Here is a 24,560-nt window from a genome sequence, read left to right on the forward strand (position 1 = left end):
TTTTACACGATATGTTGTTCTAGAGGGACCAAGTAATAAACTGAAATTTTACAAACTATTATTTACAATTGCTCCGTGTTATAATTCTCTGTAAGTAATTTTGTTGTAGAATTATCGGGGATAGAAATGGAAATAAGGTGATTATTTGGTAAAAACTTACTAATGCAACCTTTTGATGCAGACAAGAAAGGGAAAAGAGAATTAGTTACTCGTTTCTCGGCATTGTCTAAAATTTTGTGCATCTTCCATCCTCTAGAAGCCCAGTCGTCTCAAGGGGTGTCTTCTAAGTCCCCTTTCGCTTTTTTTCGCCACTTTCTCGCAGCGGTTGACGGTCTGGTTTGGAAATGTCATGGTGAAAAAAAAGGTTAGATTCGCCGTCTTGACCGTTGTTCGCTCTCGTTTTCAACAAGGGCATCTCCCCTTCGCCCCGTGCGTGCCCAAGTGGTCCGGACGCATAATGCAGACGCACAGGATGGCGGCGTTTGCCGCGCGGGGGGCGAAAGGGGCGGTATAATTAGGGACTTGAAGGGGCGGCTCACAGGGGAGAGGAAGTAGAAGAGGCTGACAGATGTGGGAGCATTGTTTTATGGGGTGAACCACCCCTCTCCCCTTCAGTCACGGTGTTTCCCTACCACTCCTTTTGCGCCTTGTGTCTTCTAACTACACCCCACGGCGCGTAGCGTGCTGAGATTTAAAATAGGTCCGCCGATTTCGTGGATTCACGACCACGGACGCGATATTTACAGGCCTCGGACAACATAACCCACCACCGTGTGAATGTTTCGCCTTTTCTCACTGGCATTTAATGGTTTTTATGAAATGGTTTTTCGAGTGTTAGACCACGACTCTCTTACACAATAATTTACCGACTACTGATATTGGCCGTTTTTACGTAATCCCATATTTTATTCGCATAAAACATTGAATAAATTTGCTTTTTAATTTAGTTAATTAGTTTATCAGTAGACATTATCCGATTAGACTACAGTTTAGGTCAGTTATCAAGGTTTGGGTCTAGATACTGTTACGTGTACTACTAGAAACCTACGTAAAATATATTTCTGTCAATTTAACAACTTTGCAAATTGTGCAGTATTTAATCTTTTTTTACACAAGATCTACTGTATTGGTTTTTGAAAATATGAAACGGAATTGTTTCGTGTTCGAATATTTCCTGATATCATTCCCTGCGAGTGATATTATCGTGGAACGATTGGGATGGAAATAGAAGTAAGGTGATCATTTCGGAAAAGTTAGGGTAATTTATTTTCCATTCTTAGATCTAGTTAGGACACTTTTTGCACAGTGCGAAATTAGTTATAGAGGAGACAGAGAATTTTGACAAGCTTGCTTTTTAAATTTTTGACTTATTTTTCCATGAGAAATTACTGGACATTGTGCAAGTATCTGCGCTTTTATGACGATTTTTTCCGTATTCTGTACAATAAGCACAGGAATCGTCGGTTTTTGGAGCGTGTGTAGTTAAGCTCTCATGAAACGTTACACGGGTTTCCGTGAAAATTCCACGCTGGTTATAAAATTTCCTTTCGAAGTTTAATTTGCTGAAAATCGTCGTTCAATTTCATAACGCTAAAACAATCACAAGTATCCCTCTCTCTCTCACTCCCTGATATTAATCGACGTTTTTCTTGGAATCGACGAACGCGCAACTCTGTTCGACAATTTTTTGAATTTCGCCTCGGTCGATACACATATACAGTTTTTTTCTCCTTTCAGGGAACACCGTTGAGTCTTCAATAATCCATAACTTTAATACACATCGTGGCCGATTCTACAATTTTATTTCGCCAATGAAACGGTTCACCGGCTACCAGAAATATCGATATAACAATCAGCCCCGGTAACGGGGGTGGAAGTTACCCCCTCCTTCCCTCCTCTCGGGTTGCCAAGAATATTTCAATTTGCACGCCGGGATGAGTCACGTCTTTGAATTTTAATTTCTCTGAAAAATCTGAGTAATCACGGGAGAAACTGGTGAACATGTGCAGTCACACCTCTCATTAGGTTTTTGACAGCCCTTCATACGAGGATCAACCCACCCTGTGCATCCACCCGACCGTTCCCAAACCCAAACCCCCTCCCTCTGTCGTCCCTGCACGCTTCTTTGTTCTTGGTCTCACTGAATGCTAGCAACCCCTCTGCTGTACGGCTTAAATCAGTCGAACGTCGAATATGAGCACGAAATTCACGAGTCGAGCGGCAATTAAAATATTCTTTACAGTCAGCCAACGTGCGCTAGCCATCGTTTATTCCCACAACGATAACGAACGATCAATACCAAATTCTGTAATAATGTGATCGACCTCTGATTTAATTCTTTGTTGTGTGGCATATTTGGTTTAATTTTTCGTTTGACATTTTGGCTATAAAAGAAGATAAAATCATGAAATATTGCGATATTCCAGTATGTCAGATCTTTAACTATAAAATGAGAAAACATCCTTTTAATGTTGTTGCTATTCATTTTTAATTGCATTAACTTTTGAATTGTATTAACTTTTATATTTAGCAACTGTAATAAATATAGTGAATATATTGGGTAACCAATATGACAAAGTACATAATGTTAAGAAGGAAAAATAGAGAAAGAAATCTGCAGATATGTTTTCAATAATAAAGAATTGGTATTGTTCGTGGGGAGTATTTTCAGATTTTAACAGATTCTTCAGCCGTTGTTACTCGAATTATCGATACAGGTGTATCACCGACTTTTACATAAATGATTAAAACGCAAAGTTTAATTGCGGATAATACTAGAAGGCGTACACACTCGTCTCGATACGTTAGATTCATAAATATTCCAGTAGCGGTTGATTTATTGGTGAGGCAGTCTGATAACCTCTTATCCACCAGCTTCGGTTATCATCGTTCCCGATCGACTATTAATAAACATAGGGAAGGATTTAAGAGACCTCGATCTAGAATATGAACGTGTATCGTCTGTCATATCTGCAATGTGATTCAATTGCCCATCGTTAAGGTTTGATCGTTGTCCCTGTGTACGCATCAACAAGGAATAGTACTGAAAATATTAATCAGCCAGCTAAATATTACTGAGAGAAAGCTTTAGGTGAATACGCTTCTTGGAACAAATTTACTTCAACTCAAGTGGACTCGAAGCTTGATATTTCTATTTTAAGAAGATCGAAGTTTCTAAACGAAAAGGTAATCAAAGGCAGTGAGCATTGAATAAAAGATTGTGAGCAATCGTTATATAGATTATCTTGCCCGAACATGTTTTAAATCTAATTCAAATTTAACCCAAATATTTCTATTTTAGGAAATTCGAAGCTGAGAAAGTGAAATTAAGATAATTGGGAATGAATGAATTTTGAATAAAAATTACATAGAATCATTATAATACGGAATTGCACTAACCTAAATCTAATATTTCTCTAACATAAGACGTTCGAAATCTTAGAAGTGAAAGATGGCTGAATTTTAAATAAGAATTTTGCGAAGTCATTAGGTGAGACTATTGTATAACAGCTGCGGAATCGTTATTATTTATAACATAAAGATATTCGATGATATAAAAGACAATAGAAAGGAGGACATCTAATGACATATAATCAATCGTAATAGCATTTAAGACTATCAATATGCAGGTATTTGGGAAATATTTCACGATCCCCCAGTAGCCAAGAAACACTCGTCCGCCACCCGTATTGTCGCGTCGGTTTAAAAGTTTCAGCTTCGATGTTCGCAGGGTTTAGTTGCTGGAGACGCGTTACAGGATGCTAACACCTGTTATTGTCACGCCTACGGGGAATATTATGTAGGTAACTAGTGATCTGGTACAACTCGACAGCTGTGATCGATGGCACTGTGACTCCAGATAGCCAGCTATTTCTTTCACTGACGGAAACTACAATACGCGTGTGTATGTGTGGCCGCAATTAATTTATAACAAATTGCCCCTTAGATGTTAAATACAAATGAAAAACGGTGAAAAATATTACGATTAAACGACTCCTAATTATTGGTACGCCCTTCGATACTATGAAGACCAATATGTGTAATGTACAAATAAAATAAGATTGTATCTTCCTTAATATCATTCGTTTTGCCAGATTCAAATCGTAAAAATTAATGGAATTGAATAATTTGAAAGGTTTACGAACAGCGGACAAGAAGGATTGGAGAAGGAAAAGAAGGATATAACCAGATTTATAATTGATCAGTCTCGCATCAATAACTAAAAGAAAATCGCAATACAATTAATTTTAGCAGAGTAATCGTGCAGAAATTGATGAGATTAAATAATCTATAGGATCTAAGAACAAGAGTCGAAAAGGATTCAAGGGACGAAGAAAAATATTTGATACAGCCTTATACCTCCAAAGCTATTAAAATGAACAACTAAAAGAAGATTACATCTACCTTAATGCCATCAATTTCGCAAGATCAAAATCGCAAAAACCGACAGAATTAAATAACCTGAAAGCAGTAGGAACAACAGAGAAGCAGGACTCGGTCATAAAGCGGAGAGAAACGATTCAGGTAGATAAACGAAGAAGAGGAGCTTCGGAGGACTTCGTGTGAGGAAGACAGAAAGCAGACTGTAAAACTGAAAAGAGAACGTGTCTGTCATCGACTAAAATCGATCTCGAGCAAGCGTAAGATACAGCAAGAGACAGAGCGAGAGGTAGAAAGCGAGAGAGGGTGTCACAGAATGAAGCAAGTGCCACACCACGAGAAGCGAGTGCGTAGCTTAATTTCCTGCTAAATTACTACTTTAATAGGAAAGATGAACGCCGTTGATGAGGAGGGTGAGCCAGAATATAAATAGGGGGACTCTCCCTTTCCTTCTCTATCCAATCTTCCCCCTCGCTTCTCAACACCCTTCGACAGTACCACCACCTTTTCCCCTTCCCTTCTTCTTGTCCTCTTCTCTCTTTAGCAACCCCTTAACACGAGACATCATCGTCGCTCGGTTAACAGCGTGACAGGAGATGGAGGATGATGATTCACGGACGTGACGATTTCACAAAGAGTTTTTCCCTCGAATGCTGGCCAATTTCACGTGACTTTACGACCAGACGACGACGATGTCGCGTGATCACGAAGTAGGAAAATCGAGGGCTCGTCGCCGAATGGAGGTAGCGCGCCTCTCGTGTCGGGAGCTCGTTCACTTTTTATAAAGAGGACGCAGGAAGAATCGCGAATTGATTAATTGGTAATTGAGTCGTGACGGGTGTCCTATGGGAGGGATTCGAAGAGAATCCTCTTCCTTCTGTTCAGAGTGATTTTTTTATATCCATCAGGGGTGTTTTCTATGGTGTTTTGTTCGAGATACTTCTGGTGTCTTTATTCGTAAACGTAGTAATAAGCTAGGAAGATATTAATTGCAGAGTTCCTTTCATTTAGGATACCGAAGAAAAGTAGTAATCCGCTGTAATACACTCCATACATATGGGTATTTTAGATTTTGAACTTTCATGACGATTAGATGACACGTCTATGGTTCTTCAGGGCAGACCTGAAAAATTGAACTGGAATATTCACGAAACGTCGGAACAAAGCAGAACTTGCTGATTAAAATACAATGAAAATTCGAACTGTCACAAATATGTTATTTATGTATTGTTTAATTCATCAAAGAGTTGCGATAGATTGGAGCACGTTACACCACAACATTTAATCCTAGCAAAATATTGTATTCACATACTGTTTTTAACAATGTTATGTGAATCATTTCACGGTTGAAAATTTCTTAATTCATAAAATTTATCTCATTTTAAGAATTTTGAAAAATTTAGTAAAACGTGAGTCATTAATGACTACAGTGGTAGCCAACATGATAAATACATTACGCTTCTACAAAAGTGTACGATAGAGATATACGATCACGTAACTTTATAACGAAATACGTGCATCTTCAAGGAAATGGCAGACGATAAAACCAAACGTTTAAATTTATAACACGAGTCTCCCCGTGGCATCACCGTTCTTAAAATTGAAGAAGATTATTGGGATACACGGGGGACGCCTGAGCGACAAAGAATTCGCCCGATTAATAACCAAGCAACGAGACTCGCAATTAAAGTTCGATACGGCCGATAAATGAGGAAGAGAGCGTGGAGGACGGCCCGAAATCGGGGCAAGAAATTCGCATAATAATTATCGATCGTCCGTTAATCTCTTCTTTGTTCCCCTTCCTGGTCCCCTGCGTCCACCCTCCCCCTCCGCCGGTGGGCGCGCATTTCAACAGAGGAAAACGAGCCGCCACAAAGCGGATCGCTTTAGTCGTCTTATACATCTCGTGGAAGTTAACAAACATTGTGTTCCTTATCTCTCCTCGGCACAATTAATGCGAGAGAGGAACCCTTTGGCCCTCTGCCGCGCCACTTTCTTCCTCCTGTTCTTCTTCGTTTCCATCCAGCATCCGCGCCGACTCGCCATCACCGCGCACCGAGACGCCTTTGGTGCTTTCCTTAACGCGGTATTACTTATGTAGATGAGCTTCGCAATTCCTATACATTATTTGCAAAGAGCTCGACCCGCCGAAGGGCGGCGAAACGGACGCGAACCCTGAGCTTAAAAGGGGGCAACAACACAGGGCAGGGAAGGGTAAAAGGATCTGGAACTTTCGAGATTGCACCGCGGCGCTGTGCAAATTCCGATTCGCGCCGCGGAGAACAAAGGGAAAGCCGCGCGCCCCGGTGTATTGGCCCGCTGTCAGCGTCCTTTCCCGGAGAAGACGCGTGTCGTTTAAATGCCGTCTGTGTCCTCTCTGTCGTTAAATGCATCGGAAAGATTCGCCCTGATCCTTTGCTTACCTTTGACCTTGCTGTACAAGATCGTTTCCAAAGGTTCTCCCGATTGAAATATAAAAGGGGCTGTCGGGCAGGGTTTGGGGTAGGAGGTGTTACCAGCATTTCTCGGGCTAGGTTTCAGTTGCTTTCTTTAGATAAATAGCTTTTGTTTAGATGAATAGCTTTTTGTTTTTTTCTAAAGAATCGCTTGATTGTTATGTAAAAGAGGTTGGTAGAGATGACTTTTCTTTAGATAAGAGACGTTGCTAGTTTCTTTTAGTTGTTTCGTTATCGAAGCGAGTATTTCTTTCTTGAAGATAAGAGCATAGTTGTTTCTTCATCTGTCTGTTGTCGAAGGTTTAAATTTGAAACTCGTAGCAAGAACTTTTATGCTTCTCTTCTCTAAATAAATCTCCAGAGTCCACATTGAAATCTAGCAGGAATTTACAGGACCGTCTTCAGGCATAATAGTAATTATTATTAGTAATAATTGCTTCTTTAACTAGTTTTTACAGAAAATTGAAATAATTTGGACTTTAGTATTCTTCTTCAAACATGTAATCGAAGCTCTGAATTTGAACAAGGAAAGAGAATCTTTCATTGTTGTAGGTTAGAGCACGATGAACCTAACTATACATTTATTACCAACTTAAGTCGAAAATGGTAAAATCTCTGTACTAAAGATTTAAATTTAAATATTGAAATAGCAACCGCTGTAACATTAAATATGGATAGCCCAAATAATTAATTCAGTAATCCTATCAACTGAGTTCTCCTTCAAAGACGACTCAAGGTATTATTAAAGCCTACCATCAACGCTATAAAGGATCGCAAAGGTAAAAGGAAGATTTTACGTCAGCTTTGTAACAGACATCGTCTTATTACGCGAAATCACGACTAATCGTAAAAAGTCTGACGGTTTTTGCTGATATACGACAAGAATTCCAGTTGGTCGTGACTCGAAACCTTAGCAGAACAACGGGCCGCTCCGCGAAACGGCAGAAAATGTGACATTTTTATCGTGTCGTATATCGAAATGTAAATTCGGTCTGTAGCTTGATGGTCAGGGACGGTATATCTACTTTACGACCGATTTTAGTAGTGATATTCTTGCACTTAATGTCGCAGCGTGCAGTCGGATTCTTCCTTGAATGTTTCAGCTGCATTCTCAGGCGATTCATCTCCACGTGCGCGGATGCCGGTTCATTGCACCTACATTATTCCACTTGCACGCGTGCTTAGCATCTTATGACCAAAACCTATGTAAAACTTTGACTAAATGAATAAGAAAATGCTACGAGAAATTTAAAATTGCAAGAGAGGATCAGCTTTTCTTTCGTGTAATAAAATAAATATAACAAAAAGAAGGCAATAGTCCTTACAAGATGATATCTATGTATGTCATTATATTGATTCTGATATGATAGTGCATTTATGATAAGTTGAAATTCAAAGAAAGGATAAATTATTGAATGGAACAAATAAAAAATTAAGAAGGCAATATTCTTTATAGGATGATACTTCGCCCATTCAGAAATGATAGTGTTTTTGGATAGCATTATACAAGATTATAGTATTATTCTATTATATTTGTACGGTATTAATGCAAGTTTAAAAATTGCTTGACAAGACCATAGACATTTTAATGAAACCAATATTAACTTTTTATTACAATCCAATGTCAATCAAACTCGATATTTTACAATTTTTTTCTCTTTTTTTTGTCTAAAACATATTATTTTTTTAATATTCTAACGTAATTTGATACAAATATTTTAATGTTTAATAAAAAAAATATATAAGTCGTTGATAACGAAAATGTGAAAATAAATAAACTATCAAATTGCTTTTGAAAGTAACTTATAAAGTATGAATAAATTAATTTAAAACACCAAGAAAGTTGAAGATCAAGAGAAGCGCCACAAAGTTGATTATTTCCTTCAATTTAAACACTGTTCACTGTTTTAAATGTAAGATATTTCAAAAGACATTTAATTTCACGATAAGAATCTTTCTAAGTGATCTTCTCGTGTTTTCCTTCCACTTCCATTGTGTAATATTGCAAAGTATTATAAATGGTCCAAAGTAACCTGCTCTTTTATTTAAACAACACTGTATTTCTGTAACTGCTTACGCGAAAACTCTTCTATCTCCTTATTATTCCTATGAAAAGGGAAACACTTGCATTACAAAATCAACGTTTAAAAGCGCGCTGATATACCACAATTATACGCGTGATAGAGATATACGATAAGCAAACACGCAAGAAGTAAGACTCGGTTGAAGTGACGAAACTGAAGGTTTCGCACGGTCATTTCGCTCCTCGCATCATTGCGAATTAAATGACCCGTGCTACAAAGTCGACCGTGTTTCCATTAAGGCTGTTCGCGCGATTACAAGCGATCCAGGCTGAACATCACGAATTCGCAATAAGAAGGTTCGCATTAAGGTGGCAATTGGCTGGCAAGCGGATTTGCCATGTACGCAGCCGAACGCGAAACTGTAATGAGAAGAACATTGGAATCTTATCAGCTACACCCACGGAGTTGGCTAATTATCCGACTGCATTGATTTCAAAGCCAGAATTAACGAGCAAGTCTTTTCTTCGAGATTGGAACATGATAAATTAGAATGATCAGCGCGTTAAAACACCAAGTTTCTCTTAACTTATTAAAAATCAGCGTTGCATTAATGAAACAGTTTATTTTTTTAATCAGATTATATTACTGAATTCAGTTTCTTATATCGTAATTATGAAAAAGAAATCCAAGAATTTGTACAGTATTTTCTTTTTTTGACATTACTTTTTCTCAGTTAGATTCTGCAGTTTCGTTTGAGAAAGTTGATATACTTGTAACATAGTATGATAAACTATTTTTGTCAAGCCATGAAATTTTTGTTTTTTAAATCCGATTTTCTAATGTCTCTTTTTATATAAAAAAATCTCTTATTTTAATATCTATTATTTCAATTCATTTTTTGCACCTTGATAAATGTTTCTGTACCTAACTTGCGTATTATATTACTAATTAATTTTTAATAGACTAACGCATTGAAAACGAGGTAAATACAGACCAGAATCTTCAAGTGAAATCTTTCAACTAAATTCAAGTAAATTTTCTCATACTGAAAATTTTCCTCAACTTTTCTTACACAACATACAATTATTATGATTTAATCTCCTCGTATTCTCAAGTGAAGTTTTTATTTCGTCTTATATTTCTTACATTAAAATGTATCACATAATGACGATCAACATTCAAAATGATGTTTGAAATACTATAACAAGCTACGACATTATAATACTTACAAACTTGTGCACGCGATAATTCTTCAGAGAGAAAGTTCCTAAGAGTTACTTCAAACTCAAAGATTAAAAATCTACAAAAGGACAGAATCCTTCTATAGGTTATACTTGAATGTACAAACATAGAATACGTTAAATTATAAACTATCTGCCAAACGCTCAACCAAAATGGTCGTTAAAACGCAAAGAAAATTCTAAGCGGAAAACACGGGCGAGTACAATACTATGGACCCATTTTCATCTCGTGCAAAAACAAAAAACAAAAAAGTGGAGAGAGGAAAAAAAGGAACACGTTCAATCAGTTTTAAGCGGCAGAACGTTCAAGAAGATTTATCCGGAAAGCGTCCGCGTTCCCAGTTCGGTTGTAAAAATTGTCGGACCATTACTAATTGTCCCGTGTAATTATTTCATGCCGGTAACTGGTAACTCCGCGCGGGCGGACCGCTGGTCAGAGGGTGAAGATTCGTCGTAAAAAGCTGTGGTGCATCGTTCATCCAAATTTACTTTGCAACGCGGTTAAATAATAAATAATGCACTCTGTCACGCTGCCCGGTACCTTCCTCCATTTTTAAAGTCGCGCTTCATAACTATTGGATGCCTGTGCTTCTTTCTTTTGTTGCTTTTTTTCTACCCTCCTCTTTCTCTCCTTCTGGCCCTTTACTGTAACGAATAGCGACGATTATCCAACGCCTGCGGGAGGGCAGTCTCGAAAATATCAGCCCGATTCTCTCCGTTTATCCTCTGCTTCTCCTGCTTGTTTTATGATGGGTGAAAACTGGGCTAGAGAAATCGTCGAGACGAGCAACCTATATGCATATCGTTTTACGTTCCATCTGATGCGATGGGAAGAAGGATGCGAGCTGCATAAGAGAGCCCAAAGAGGGCGTCCATCGGGCAGGAAGTTGTTCGTCACGTCGGTTCTTATTGAAACATTCACAAAAGGGCGATCGTAGCTTTATCTGCAGTTTGATTGTAGATTATTGATGTTCCTCCCCGTGTTCGTTCATCCAGGCAAGCGAGGGCCGTCGCCCGTAAAAAAAAGCCCCGAAAAATCGACGGCAAAGGGTGGTCCACCCACGCCACCCCCCGCCTGGCCCCCTTCCACCAGTATCCACGGTGTTCCCCCTGCCTCCCCTCGATCCCTCTTCTCCACCCCCTCAGCCTGGCCAGTCGAATGCATGTCTCTCCCTGCACTCTCTCTCGTTGCACGTAAAAAAAATATCTACGTCCTCTCCCGGTACGGCAGCTCGACGAAGCGCTCGCGCGCACCAGCGTTTTTTTCACGCGTATGCGTGAACCCGGTGCTGTTTCACGCGTATGTATACACACACCTGTGTGTACACTGACACGAGAGGCAGGCTGCCACCTCTGTGTATGTGTATGCGTGTCTGTATTTTCTCGTCGAAGGGAGAAAGAGAGACAAAGAGATCGGGAGGGAAAGAGAAGGAAGTGAAGAGATGGTTGCACCACGCGGGCGTCGTCAACGTGTGTATGCAACGATGTAGGTGGACGTGGACGCGTAGAGACACGTACGCTCGCGTAGAGACAGTGGTGAGAGCGGAACGTAGAACCTGGCCGCGTTGTTTTCGCGTATGTAATCTCGATTCACAATGATTTCACATACTTTTGCCATTAGAGCCGATTCACAAGTGAGCAAACAATGCGTCCCATTCTTCCGATCGCTACAAAAGGGTTTTTGGCACACTTTCGCGCGCGCCCGAGCATACGCGCGTTTTCAGCGCCAGAGCAGGAACAGGACGGAATGAAGAGATGGGGAAGGAGAAAGGGAACGGAGGTAGAGGCATAGAACGAGAGCGGTGAGAGCGAGGGAGGAGCGTAACCGTGGGCTGCAGGAACACAATCGCGGATAGAGACGAGAGAAAGAGCGAAAGAGACAAAAGTATGTGTGTGTGGATGTGTGTGTGGGGAGGGCAGGCGAAAAGGGAAGGCTCGATGCGAAAGAGGCGCCCACCAACGGAGGGACAGAGAGAAAGGGTGGGGGGGTGAAAAAGGGGTGGTTACCCACCCGTCTGAATTGCATCGTCGATGCACCGGCGCATCGGATTTCCATGCGACTCTTCCTGACAATCGCGGTCCTCCTCGTTGGCAAACGAAAAGCTTCTGCCTTGCTTGCACCCCGTTACGAGGAAAGTTTGGCACGGCTCGCCGAAGCTTATCTTGTCACGGGACGATTAGCGAATCGCAGATACCGAACAGCCGATCTGGTGTGCGGTCCACGAGAAAAAGGTTGCCATGTGGAACATTTTCATGGGTCTTCTGATCGCTATTAATTCCATTATTATACATTTATTTTTTCCACTCCTCCTTAATCTTCCATATAGTTAGTTCTATATAGTAGAATTTTATTTATTAGAATTTATTGGACGTTTACACTTTCAAATAATTCGTGGTAATATGATATCCACTATCTGAAATGAATCGATTTAATATAAGGAATTCATTTAATCAAGTTAGTAAAGAATCAAAGTTCTTTTATACATAAATATTTAAATAAATTCGTATCTTAGTTATAACTTGGATAATATCGATGGCAGTATCTATATCGTTGCTGTTCCATCGTCTATATAGTTGTAATCAAATGCACATGTACTAAGAAAATTTAAAGATCTTTATCAATTTAGAGTTTAATCAAATTATGTGGAAACGCAATCATTTATTTATAATTTTCTTTTTCACAACATTTTCGTTAAATTAAAATCACGTAACAAACTTAAGAACATAAGAAATGATAAGTAATTATTTAAAAAATTTGTAACACAAGGGGAACAATATATTTTCCATATTTTCTAATTACTAGACTCGAGGAATCATTTGCTTCGTCGTTCGAAGATTAACTGTACCTCTTTGCCTTCTTCTTCCTTATCTTCTGTCTTTCTCATTTTTCCCAGCGTCGATTTAGTTCTTCGATGTATTTTCGCATCCTGGTAGCACGATTGCCGCGGATGGAATTCCTGCTGATGGGAATAAACGATTTCGAAACAATATTTGTTGTCTTTCCAGACAGCAAATACACGAGCACAGGGCCGTCGCGTACCGGCGGCTGTTACATAGAAATCAAAATGTAGAAACACGCGCGCGCACCACTTGAATATCAACTGAATTGGATATCGAGAGCCTCTCCCCGAGTGAGCGCACAGGGCTGATCAAATATTTTTTTTATGTTTTTTTTTTTTGTTCTATCGTACTTGACGAAAACACGTATCTGCGTTGGGCTAATCGTTAGCAGCAGATTCTGAGCACATCGGGAGAGAATAGACGTTGTGTGGATTAGTATCCGTTGTTACCCCAATTGGTTCCATGCTTGTTTCGGAAAGACACTAGCAAATTTTAACTGGTTGCCACGTGATAAATTTGTCAAAAATCTGTTTGGTGTCCAGTGGATTCTCCTAGGTTTTTGTTATTAGTTAGGGGTGTCCCAAAAAACTGGTGTGAATCAAGGAAAATCTATTTTTCTACAAACTGATGGAACTGACGCTTTCTACGCGATAAAAAAAATTGCCTTCGACCTCCGCTTTTCGACAGTCCATGATTGGATTCCGACGACATTTAGAAATTGAACGTAGAATTTAACAATATTCCATCAAATTTCATTGGCATTGAAAGAGAATCTTTCATGGAACCGAAGGAAACCTTTGGAAATGAAGAAATTGATTCTAATAATAGTCAACTCTGCGATATTACACCTCATAATAGTGAAGAATTGCATCTCCAATCGTTAAAAACAGTTGATGTAAACTTTAAACGATCGTGGAATACCATTTTGTTAACCTAACAACAAGTTCAAACCTGCGGTTTGAGCGAATAATCTTAATCTACGTTCTTAAATAAACAATCTAACGACTCTAATGCTAAAAGATTACTTGAAAGTATAAATAAGAAAAGTAGATCTAGTTAAAACGAAAAATGAGTTACCATTATATTTCCAAGTTTTCTCCCTTGTCGCGTAATTAGTAAAACACTTTCATTAGTCAATCTGATCATTATACTCGACTAAGAAAGGAACAGAAGCTACACAGAAACTCGTTACATTGTTATATACGCAAGTACTATAATTTTGATATTTCATAGGCTGCTATTCCATCCTACCCTTATTCTGTGAATTTTTGTACCTATAAATATTGCCAATCTAACGATGATCAATCATCGAAAATCGTTGGAGGCTGGAAGCGACGCGATGTTTACGACAATACATCCAGCGGATACAACGGAAGCCGTCTGCTCGGCTGTCATCGTTGGATAGAATCCTAAAAATTCCGCCTTGAAGGGTCGTTAGGTTAACGCGGTGACATCAGAGGGTAGCCTGGTTGCCGGTGCCTGGTAATATATCGAATGATGAATCCGCGCATCGCAAACCCATAAAAACCCGTCAAGCCCCCGGACAGATACGAGATACGCCCTATTACTGTCCACCAACACCCAAGCGGTCCAGCGTCCGTCCAGTTCGCAACGGCTAACTAAATTACCAGTTACATTTTTTACTGTCCGATCCCTGGGCGTTTTTTACCATCGTATCGAACGCAATGAAATGCTTCCCTAGGTCGTCGCCACCGTTACCGCCGCCGCCGCCGCTGCCGCCACGGAGCGGAGGCACTGAAAGGCCGGCTGCGCCCCCGAAAATGTTGCTCGCGTGCTTTTTTCCAACCCTACCTTTTCGCCCCTCTACCTCCACCGGGCTACGCAGGCTCCGCTTTTCGTGTACCACCGCGATGTGTTCCGGTTAAAACGATAGGTTCGCGAGAAAGAACGAAAAAGAAATCAACAGAAAAAATATATATACATGTATATAGGTAGATGTAATAATAAATACGTTCGAGTAACGGGCGTAAATGCGCGAAAAAAATACGACTCGTCATGGAGGCGCGGCCACCGGTGCACCGAGGGCGTACACGTTTCGGTGTTTTCGAAAAAATGTTCACGTCGAGTAGTACTCCCGCTGTAGGTGACTCCCTCCGGGATCGAAACATATTTTTATAGGGCACGGAAAAGGTTTACTAATGTCATATAATACTCTACGTCGCCGTCGGCGTTCACCAACCGACGACCCAGCCCGACCAGAGACCAGCCATGGCGTCGCGTCGAGTCTCGCGTCGACGCAACGACACAGCGACTTCGACGACCGAGAATAATTATCAGCGTTGCATTTAATTGATGGAATTGGATCTAACGTTCACGATGCCAATGTACTCGGGCTAATACGTGTGCAGCATGGTCGCTACTTACGGTAATCATTGCACGTTGTTAAGAAAACCGTCCTTAAGTGGGCGTAATTGGAGGAAGATGTAATTAGAAGCTTATTACTCGGAACTGTTTCGTCTTTTCTGGGCCATTATGATAACTGTTGGATAATGTTGTGGAGGATTTTTTTGATGCTTGTCTTGCGAGAATATTGCGTGATATTTTAGGTAGAAAGATAGATATTTATTTGTCGATTTATCGAATTATGCTCTCGTAGGAGCAGATAAAGTTAAGATAGAAAGTTCAATTCAAAAGGAAGCGTTTTAGTAGATTTACCGAAAAGACTTGTCGCTCTTACGAGCAATGAATTCTTTCACTGATGGATTATCTTTTATATCGTTTTGCTTTGTGTTCCAAACTTCTTTACTCTGAACTCTTCTGTTCTGCCTCGAATAGTTTGGGATCGCCGTTACTCAAGAATAAAGAGTTTCCAAAATCCATGAGATAATGTCAGGAAATCTTTTGTGGTACTCGCATACATTTCATACATATCATCATACATTTTCAATGGCTGACGGTCTTCTAGATAGTCTCCCAAACATAATAGTAAGAACAAATATAAAAAGTTTTTTGAATATGTATCTTCTATTCTGAACATTCGTTCTTCATCGACGGATTGATTCAAATTAATTTAACGTATTTTACGATCAAAGAATTGTTACATTTTAACAAATTTACATTTTAACAAACAGTTCACAGGAAGATACGAAGATACCTTTGACTAAAATGAAATTTAATTTCCAAAACACAATATGCTCTCGATAACTTCTTCGAGCAAGATAGATTTTATTCTGAAGTCTCACCTACAAGTCAAGCCAGTTTTCGATGTAACAACAGCTGCGATGGAATTTAAAAACTTGTATTACGCATATGTAGCCTACTCCGATAACTCAACGAAACTTAACCAGCGATCAAAATTTATAGAAACCAGCGGCGACAGTGATACCACGAAGATCGAACGATCAGTCTGATCTAGCTCGTTTATACGGTTTTATACGAGTCTCATTCGTAACATTAGCTTTAGACAGGGTAACTGCGTTTCGTCGATACATCGTGTCCAACAAATTTCCGTGGAACGGCTAGGAATCACAGAGGAAAAATTTATTAACTGCAAACCGATGGTTGCGTCTCTCTTCAACGCGCACGCGTGCACGATAGAAAGCGGTTTGTTTTGCAAGAACGATAGACAATGGTGATTTTATTTTTACGAAGAATTTTATTAGGTGCTCGCAAAATCAGTCATAACTAATATTTTACTATTGCTCGAAGCGAAGAGGGGGGAGAGATGTAAAATAAAATGTTGCACCCGTTTATGCAACTGCCGGGCCACTCGTTTCGGAAGTGAGACGGTGTAAATTTTACAGTGCGCGGACGATAAACGTGTGCGCCAGATGAAACATGGTCCGAACCATTTTTCTTCGCCATCCATTTGCGCGTAAGTCACCGTGCTGGCATTTTTTCCCCTGCGTGTGTGCAACCGGATCGTTATCCTTGGATCATAATCGTTTTCGACCGCTCCGACTGCCTGTAAATGTCCACCGGACGTGTACACGTTTCGGAAACGATTCTGGAAAAGGTATTCCGCTGGGGGATCTTCGATTGTTAGAATGAATGTATCGACTGAAGCATTCGTTATTCAGGAATGACGGCAAGAAAGTGTAATCGTAGTTATTATCCAATAGAATTGATTAATCATTTCCACCTGGATGATAAGATCATGAAACTGGTTTCATGAAAAATTCATGGCCTAATAATAGAAGCTTGAGAAGAGATTTCCGTTACTTTTATTTTTCATTACAGAGGAAACCTTACACATTTTGGAAACGGATGAAAACTTGATGAAGTAGCAAGTTATATTTCATTCGGTTATTCGTTGTCTTTTCTGAAGTCATATGAACTTAAGTTCAAGATGGATATCTACTTATAATAACACTTGCATGACATTTAATGTACACTTAATTGACTTGATTTAGAAAACCAACATAAGCAAACACAAAATTAGAAATGGCATGACGTTACCTAGGAATTACTGTTCTCAATTTCACTTGCAACTTGAAACAATCTCTCAAGCCATAAGTAAAGCAAGTTATCACCGATAAAGTAGTTTCAACCCGCTTCAATTTAGATAACTTCGCTGACCTAAATTATATTTTTTTGATCGAAACTTAGGAAACAATGGCAATTGCAAGAAATATGAAGAAAATCCACAAAAGAAAAAGAAAACATTTTAGTAACGTTTAACGTCAAAGGGTCTCTAGTATGCCCATGAAAAGCGTCAGGAAGTACAAAGAAATTTACAATGTACGAAACCACTGCAGGCGTCCTTCCCTCAGTCTGCATTTCTGTCCACAGGTCTTCCCCTCTCTCCGTTTCATTCTCAGGTTAGAATTTTGTTACAGGCTCTTAGAAATCTTAAAAAGCGATAATTTATTCGAGAGGAGACCGACAATTATGTATCGCGATAGAAAATTATGCCCTTGGAACCTCCATGGCGGCGCAGCGTGCATGAAAAATGCAACGGACTAAACGTTTGCGCTTATATGCCAACTTCCCGGAAGAAGTAAACCGTGCAGTTAGCCTAATTTATGCCAATATCTTTTCTTACCCCTCCTCTGACATGACTGTCTGCTTGCGAAGAGGTTAAAGGTACTGCATCTTGAGAGCCATCAGGTCGTAACGGATAGTACGTATTCGTGGCTAAATTATGACCTCGTAGGGCCTCGACTTCATCCCTCGTAAAAAAGGCTGGAACGGCCTTCCGAAACGAGGCAGTGCGCATAATTATCCCGCTACGTCCCTCATTCGCGCGGCCCCTCTTAACTTTACTGTCCTGCAGGACCTACACGCCTGTCGAAACTTTCCTGAAATTACGCGCAAGTCAGCCTCGAACCGCGATTATGCACACCTAAAGGGTTTCAACATTGATGTCTTGGCGTATCCGTGTTGCAAATTAACGGGCCACATTTTGCCCGGATAAGTAATTCGTAGAAATTTCGTTACTTGAGAAATTTTGTGTTCGTCGAGGGTAAAGAATTATTGGACGAAATTGCAGAGAATTTAGACAACGAAGGAAGTTGTTCGAAAAGTTGACTTATCGACGGATTTAACATACCTGAAGCGTACCAACATTGACGCAAAATTGCTCCAAATTATCGGACCATATCTTATTGGTTGACTTGGATAAGTAATTGGTAGAAATCGAGTTAGGTACTTACGATCTTTGTGTTCGTGGAAAATAAGAAATTACTGTATGGAATTGCAGAGAATCTATGGAAGTTGTTCGAAAACTAATTTTTCGATGAATATACTAATAGGGTTCCATCAGGTGCACGTTTGCATAGCAAATTGTCGCATCTTGTTTTACTTAGATGTGTCAATTTAATACTTCAAAAACTATTTTAAGGGTAATTTAAGGGAACACAGAAATTTGTACGAAAAATTGATTTATCGATAGATTAAGTACACTTAAATAAAGCATTCCATTGTGGTATCAGAATGCCGTTGCGTGACAAATTAACAAACAGTTTGCCTGTAATGAGCAATTCGTAGAAATGTTCTAAGAATAAGAGAGCAGCGTGTTCGTCGATTATTGGACGAAATTACAGATAATTTTGAGAACGAATGAAGTCGTTCGAATATTTTTATTTTTATAAAGATTTTTATTGAGTTAATACAGCGTGTAATCAACGGTGCAGTTCTTTCTCAGCAAATTATATCGTAATCACGTGGAAGTTGATCAGTAGCGGTAATTGCATGCGCGAAAGGTAATATTTCAAGATTCGATGTTGGAACCGGGTAATAAAGTCATTGGAGTAGCTGGTCCTAATTACTCGGAGAGACTGACGAGGCTCGTTAATTCTTCGATCGGCACACAGTTTGTTTCACGTTATTTCCTTGCTACGGTACATTATCACGTATAGTTATTGTGCCTGTAGACCCGATACTTGTCTGTTTACGAAGACGGTAAAACGAAACGTTGTAGTTAAGTATCAATTTGCCGAAGAATCTGTATTAAAACACGCGTCACGTGAATTTATACGTTCATAAAAGGTTCGTTCCTTTTTGCCTGGATCGGAAGCCGCTCACGAAGGACAGCTACGTCGATATCGATCAGCACAAAAAGTGCACGAATACATACCTACGTGGTTATAGCTCAATTAAGGTCGCGCAAGGTGCAGGAATCCTTTAGGACACCCGGAAGGGATCAGCGTACACCTGCTGACCGAAATTTTCACTAATATCTCGGTCGCGCTTGTACGATGTGACGTACGATTTCTGATTATTGTAAAAAATGTGTCGTTTTGTAGTTTGGGACTAAAGCCACAGTTAGGAGAAATTGTGGCGCGATAAGTCGCACGAGGCTGTCATTTCGTATCGCTGTATTCAAGGAATCAACTCGCGATTAAGAAGAATTTTAGGGTGATAATTTACACAAGGGTACCACTTTGCCGTGTAATTTTTCAGGAATTATAATCGCAATTAGGAAAAATTGTAGTGGTAATTTATCCAAGGGTGTTATTTTACACAGAGTAATGCTCAAGGAATCGAAGTCACATTTGGGAGAAATTAAAGGTGCTGATTTCTATAAAGCTGCAAGCTGGGCTTTAATATTCGAAGCATTAAATCCATAATTGACAAAATTTCTGCTAATTCAAACAATTAAAACTTTACTGAGTGAAATTGTGTATAATAAGATCTGTTCGAGAATACTACTTTATTGTTTCATAATGTACTTATTCTTAGTAATCAAGGAATTAAAGTCACAATCAGTAAAAATTGCAATTACATGTATTATATGATTGATTTGATAAAAATCTATCGATCGACTTTATAAATCGAAAGGCAGAGAAAATGGATGACACTACAAACATTATATCGAAAATTCGTTTTATTCTAAGAACTAAGTTTACTAAGTAATATAGTTAGTCATATAGAAGAATAATCTGTGTGTAAATGAACACTAATCAATTTATCAGTTTGCCTTGAAAGTTTCAAAAACCAAACTTATCAGTAAACATAATTTCATGCTAATTCATGCGCAATTTCCTCGAGTCGCCGATTACCCAATCCAGTGCCCGACGCATACTAATTATAATTTATTAATAACATCTCCCCATCCTTCCCTCGAAAACGTTAATCAAAGGCGGTCTCTAGAAACGTCACCATATTTCTTCCCATCGTGTTTATCGTCTAAACATCCCCTCGCTTCAACCTTTCTCAAGTAAGAATATAGAAATCGAAGAGGTTCTTGAACAGTAACTACTTGGTAGAAAATATGAAGTGACACTTTTCTAAAACTGGGATATGTTCTCCGCTCGGTAATTTCAACGCAGGCCTACGCGTAATAGATGCAAACTGCGAGCCGATCGGCTGTAAGGGGTCACGATAAAGATTAACTCTTCGAGCTGGTGTGCGCGTAATCAGCAAGGCGGGAACATAACCGTGCGAAGTTATCAAATTGATCAAGCCAAAATAATCTGTGCGAGCGGTCGCCCCGGTTATGCGCCATAAACGCAGTGTATGAGCAATACCGCGTGCCACCTAACAGTGTACACGGTACATACGTACAAAGCAAGCACGAGTCGAACAGGCCAGTGTTCGTGGGATCGCCAACACACGGCCAGAGAACATAACATAACCCGATGTCACGCGCAGGACTTTACAACTCTGCCATCTCGTCGTTGGTCCTCTCGCCTCCTCCGCCACCCCCCTCGCCATAGCCCTCTCGGTACATCGCCCTTACGCCGTTCTTCCCTTTCCAAATGTCTCTCCCTCTTCGTCTACGCCCCGCGATTTGATTTCTCCGGGAAATCTGTAACTCGTCGAGGTTGAAATGGCGTGGTTTTCCCAACGGAAGCCTCTGAAAGAGGCGGGACTACTTTTGCGGAGTCTGCTCCGGGAATTGGGTGGCGATGTCGGTGTTAACGTGCCACGATTCTGGGGACGATGGTAAGGATGGATTGATATCGGTATTATACGAGTGGAAGTGGATAGGAAGTGATAAATAGACCACGAATACTTATGTAAGCTCATAGTCCTAATCTTACGGAGATGATTCATGAAATGGAATCTAGGTGGAGAATTATTTGATCGATTGAAGATTATAACGAGTACCATACTTTGGATATTTTATATGTTTTTACGTATTACATGTATTTCGTGCATTCTTGTATCTTTAAATTTTTCATAAACACATAACGATCTACAGTCTAGTGATAAGGAATATAAAAGTCACAAGTGAAAAACATTGTTACATTTCTTGTCTTTTACAGTCGTTTGTCTATAAGTTTTAAATTCAATGTAAAAGTCCGTGTACTCGATCCACCAATGACTGCATATGAATATTATTTTTTATTTGATTTTCGGAACTAAGTATTATAATAAACTGTTTCTTAAAAACAACTGTGTTATGTTGAAATACTTCCTTTGAGACTTCCAAAGATATAAATGTTAAAAGATCAGCAAAAAATGGACTTATTATATTTTTCTATGGTTTTCAATTGTGTGAAGTGGTGTTGAAGGAAAGAAGGAGGAAGATTTTATTAATCCTTATTCGTTGCTTCTTGTCATTTTGATAGGTTATCATAAATATGAAAAAGCAGTATGCTCTGAGCATTATTTTATTATTCATGAACGATAGGAACGATTTTATACAGAAATACAGATATACAGAAATTTTATCTTTTTAACTTCTACAAAAGAATTTGCAAATTTACGTATGTCTTTTACTTAAACATGTCTTTTCATTATATTGAGATTTTATTTATCACGGCAACTTTATACCAAGATAAAAATTACGATGATAAAATAAAGCGTGTCGTAATACTCTCTAACATGTAATCAAGTGTCTGGATACTGTTAAACTATAATCTATATCAGCTCAAGTAAAATGAGCTATAATTTTCATAATTCAACCTCTCTTAAAAATTCTTACTTGCTGAAGATAGCAAACGTTCTGTATATAATTAAAGAAATTATTCGTCGTATAAAACCAAATTTAGTATGTATTTACCTCCCTTCAATGACAAAATAGCTCATTATGAATTACAATTATACGATTCGAATTATGTAAAATCGAACAAAACTCCCATCTTCCGCAAAGAAAAATGACGAAGAAAATTCTGCGTAAAGATTCCAGAAAATTCTCCACAAAGATTTAAGAGATATATTTTCTATATGAATGTGACGTGCGAAAACAACGAAGAGTGTTAAGGAGTCTCATCGATGCATCCGGAAGAGGAAGAAGCGAAAAGAAAGGCGGCAGCGAGATCGGTCATCGAAGTCTCTGAGAGTGACAGAATGATGGCCAGAAATAGACGTCAGAGGGAAAGAAAACAAGGGGCCACTCGATGTACTGAGAGTTAGCTGATGGTAACGTCGGAGAAGGCACCAGTGAACATCCTCCTGGGTGCTGGCAGATATTACTATAATGCAACTCTGGACATAAACGCGTTTACGACGCGCTGCGTTGTCATTACGCGGCCCCTGCATCGTTCGCCAGTGGCTTTAACTTTATCGGCACCACCACCGACACCGACGCTACAATCATTGTTACCACTACCAAAAACGACCAGCAATACGAGCGACTACCTTCTCTCTCGGCCCAACCAAGAAGTCCCTCGCGTTCGAAACGCCGTTTCTGTGTCCCTACTGCGCCCTCGAGGAACACCTGTCTGCCCGTGCTTTACGGTGCACTCGTAAAAATTAATTACCTATAATTAGAAAAATCGCGAATGTGCCGGCGTAGAGCGTAACGCGAAGGGCAAGAGCGAGGATTCGGCGGAAGATATTGTTCGCGGTGACTTTATGATCGTGAACAGTAGGATGATGGGTGGGGGATCTTCTTCTACCTTCTACTTTATCGTCTTCGTACGTACAAAAGATAAGTATCTGGGGCTTACAAACGAAAATCGCGAGGATTCCTTTGGTACCCTTAAACATCCTTTCTAGCATTCAACGTGTGATTTTTTCAGATTTTTGGAGTTAGTTAGAATGATCCGTGATAAGGAGATTTTAAACGGTTATTAAGTTACTTGCTTAAGGAGCTTAACTTAAGGAGCTTGCAAATAGGAATCGTAAAGATTCCTCTGAATGCATTCAAATGTTGTCAGTGTCCGGTGTACTATTTCTCCGGACATTTGGGTTTGGTTTGGATAATTTAAGATAAGAAGTGCTTAAAGGATTGTGCGTTAGATGTAATTAGTAATAGCTATTGAATACTTTTAATTTCTCAAGTGTGTAATCTCACTTTGCTTCGATAATTATTGAAAATCAGAAATTCGTTAAAAGCTTGAAAATCTTACGAGATCTAATAGCTCTTTAAAAATTAGTGATTCTGAATCTATCGAGCAATCAGTTCGTTTAAATTACTTCTTCCTCTTCGTTGTCGCCATGTTCTTTCTCACAGTAAATTGATTCTGTATGTGATTCAAAAAGATTTGCATAATTGGGGTTACAACAAAATTTAGCTTAAGAAAATTGTAGATAAAGTTAGATTTTAATAGAACAATTCGTAATGTTCCAAGTATGGAAACATTAAATGTAACTATAATAGTACCATCATGGAGAAACGTTGTTGAGATAAGTTAGATAGATACATATTTTTGTCGTTTTTGGAAAAAAATGCGCTTATATAATTTTTGCATCGAACCGTCCAACTAAGGCGACTTCACGTAACTTGAAATTAAACGTAGATAAAACACTCTGTTAGTAGAATATTTATTCTAATCGAGTAACTTTTTTAGCACCAATTTTACAAAATTAATATAAATACAAACTATATACAATATTTCAATATATTTCTTCCAAACAAATTCTTTAGCTTCAATTCTTTAATAAGTGTTATATAATATTTCAATATTTTATACTTGCTGCAGTATTACAATAGCGAGTATCAGAGATTCGTTTAATTTACTAAACGGAAAAAGAAAATATCTCAAAAGACGAGAGATCAGATAATTGAAATTCGAATCAAGTAACTACAGAATTCGAAGCTTCTCTCTATGCTCACATTGTATCTATTTAAACTGACATGACAGCATAGTGGCGCGTATAGAGAAGCTAAACTGGTCGAAGGAGCACGAAACGACCAGAAGAAGACAAAGTGCCTGAATATGTATTCGCGCGTGCGTTATATCCATCCATACAACGTCCATGAGCTCTGTCGTACACGCATTGCCGGGGTGTTGCGGCAAGGAAGGGTTTAACGATTCGCGTAG

The 24,560-nt window shown here is 39.2% G+C and overlaps 1 long non-coding RNA gene across 1 annotated transcript; it reads left to right on the top strand.

The window, feature by feature from the left end:
- The first annotated feature begins 2,507 nt into the window (after positions 1 to 2,507).
- Positions 2,508 to 8,269, top strand: LOC139991357 (uncharacterized). Its single transcript, XR_011800805.1, has 3 exons — positions 2,508 to 3,220; positions 3,302 to 3,629; positions 3,731 to 8,269. It is a non-coding gene; the product is annotated as an uncharacterized lncRNA (long non-coding RNA).
- The last annotated feature ends 16,291 nt before the right edge of the window (positions 8,270 to 24,560 follow it).

The sequence above is a fragment of the Bombus fervidus genome, chromosome 10 (assembly GCF_041682495.2).
Source record: "Bombus fervidus isolate BK054 chromosome 10, iyBomFerv1, whole genome shotgun sequence".
Taxonomy (NCBI): domain Eukaryota; kingdom Metazoa; phylum Arthropoda; class Insecta; order Hymenoptera; family Apidae; genus Bombus; species Bombus fervidus.